Source organism: Notamacropus eugenii, chromosome 5 (genome assembly GCF_028372415.1).
Source record: "Notamacropus eugenii isolate mMacEug1 chromosome 5, mMacEug1.pri_v2, whole genome shotgun sequence".
Lineage (NCBI taxonomy): Eukaryota > Metazoa > Chordata > Mammalia > Diprotodontia > Macropodidae > Notamacropus > Notamacropus eugenii.
The window spans coordinates 377,580,940-377,583,704 of record NC_092876.1 but is presented as its reverse complement, the minus strand read 5'-3'; positions in this window follow the sequence as shown (position 1 = coordinate 377,583,704).

Sequence of the window (2,765 nt, the reverse complement as noted above, 5' to 3'; positions counted from 1 at the left end):
TCTATCCACTGTGTCACCTAGCTACCCTGGATTTTGTGGATGAGTTTCAGTGAAGTGGAGAGACTTGGTCTAAGTCAAAATTTCACAAGTATTCCTTAATCCCTTACTAGGTGTCAAGCACTGTGCTAAGCACACTATATACAAATACAAGCAAAAAAGACAGTCTTTCCCTTCCCAGAGGTAAATGGGGAGAGAACACATCAAAGGGAGCTAAAAGCAGAGGTGAGGAGGTACTTACAGGAAAGCAAGTTAACAAAATCTGAAAAATGAAGGGTGGCCAGTCTGGTCCTTTCCTCACAATGGAGGTTCCAGAAAGAAATTACTACAGACAAAAGGGGAACCATAGGGGCAGGGGAACAAGTTTCTGCTGAACTACAAAATAATGTCTTAGGCTCCTTCTAGTTATAAAATTTCCACACTCAGTGATTTTTTAATTCTCTTATTTAGGACAATTTCCGTTCCAATTCAAGATTCTAATTCTCCCCTCCTCAAAAACAGACATCGTGAGAAACATCAGGATCAAGACGCTCTAGGTAAGAATATTTTTCTTTTGCTAAAAAAGCGCTAAGTTCAATTCCCTTTGTTTTACAAAAAGGAAAACTAAAAGAAATAAAAGACATCAGAATCTTGTTTGACACCCATACTTTGTCATTCAATGCCATTGCTTTTTCAAAGGTCTTGAGCATGGTGATGAAATCTGTGGTCATTAATCAGGGAGGAACCCAGAGCATGACAGAGCACAAAGACCAGACCACCTCCATGAGTTCTTCTGGACTCTTAATCTTAATGTGACTGACACAATAGCCCACAAAGGTTTCTTCAAAGTAGTTACAGCTCATTGTATGACTGCATAATGAGGGATCATGCCAAACTGAAGGCTTAGGAACATAACAAGCAATAACATATGAATGGAAGGGCTGATATTTAAAATATTAATGAGCTGGTTCATTCAAAAAGATCCCTGTTTCAGCAATATCAGAAGTACTTCTGAAGCACAAGGCACTCTGGACCTCTAAAGGCGGCAAACATTTTTTCCCCAAAAAAAATCACTGACAATGAACAGAATGATGAAAAAGTATATGTTAATGAGGGATGAAAACAGCAGGATGTTTCTTTACATAGACTTCTTTCTTACTAGCCAAGTCCTTTAATATACATTATATTAACCAAACATTCTGGTTAAGGTTAAGGTACAGAAGAAGGAAGTCCTCAGCAGCTACATGTGTCTTTTATTTTCTGTAGGTAAAGCCTAGAAACAACCCAACTTAAAATTTAAAATTGTCTTGGGCTTTAATAAAAATCAGCCCTAAAGCAAAATCTCCTGGGGGTTATTTTGTGATCAGCACACATTTGTGATTCTGCGTAAGAGGAAACTGCCAAAAAATAAATGTCAGAGACACACTTTGTCTTAGTGGCTAAAAAAAGTTGATAGTTCTTTAAACCCTCATAAACAGGGTGGCTGGTAAAATATCTGGACTGTGGAACTATAAATCATACTCTTTTGAGCCAACAAACCAATGCTCTTTCCCAAAATGCAAATTTCCTGAGATGTGATAGTTTTCCAAGGTTCAAATCACTTTTTCAGTCACCTGCATTTCTATAGTAACCATAGTTTGTGTTTTTAAATAGATTTGGCCTCTTCCCAGCTTAATGGAGTAGGCCGACTCCTTGTTTTCAGGGAAGAATGATGATGGCAACCAAAAGGGAGAGTGCACACTGTGCATTTGAAATCTAGCACAGACTGTACATTGCCTCTATTTTGGGGCCTGTGTGGGTGTGCGGATAACAGTGCCTCTGTAAACAGCTGTTAAACAACAGCATGTCAGAAATCTCAAAAGACGCCAAGTCCCACCCTCTCTACTGGGAATGAAGAAGGAGAAAGTTCATGAGAAGCTGTGAGCATTCTGAGACTAAAAAATAAATAAATAAAAATCTAAAACAGGAGTTCAAGATACAGTTTTGAATTAAATGGCAGCATTTTATTAAGGCTTCATTCTTTCAACACAGCTAACTCAAAAATATGGGAAATAAGGAAATCCAACAATTGCCACAGTCTCTGATTTGCTTTCCGGAAAAGAAAGTGGGATGGGACATTGATATAAGGCAAGCCTAGAAAGCAGAGGGCTTGGGGTGAGGGAGTGACTTACAGTTCATTGATCTGTAACTGGACAGGACCTTGAGGGCTATCTAAAACAGCATTGTACAGATGAGGGAAGGAAAGGGAAGGAAATAAGTATTTTTATAGCACCTATCATGTAACAGCCATTGTGCTAAATGTTTTGTTTTTAACATTATCACATTTGGTCCTCATTTTACAGTTGAGGAAAGTGAAGGAAATAGAGGTTAAGTGACTCGCCCAGGGTCACAAAGCTAATAAAGTATCTGAAGCCAAATGCCTAGAGCTGTATCCACTGTGCCACCTTTATGATGAGGAAACTGAGGTGGAAGGTGATTAAGTGAACACCATCAGTGGGGGCTTGGAGTCATTGGCAGAGAGCCTAGACACTCTTCCTCTTATTTGAAATTATTTGACAATTTAATCCATAGTTTTCCATTCTTCCCTCAAAAAAAATGGGCCAACTTGTGCCACTTAGCAAAGTAATTTTTTTTAACGTTAGTGTGATTTCATGATAAATAAAAATCTTAAGCTAAAAAAAATGGGCCAAAATAAGAAAATGTCTTTTACAAAATAGAAGTGTGAATAATGTTATTTCCTTGTGGGATATTCAAAGTCATGGCTTAAATAAGTAAAATAATAATAAACA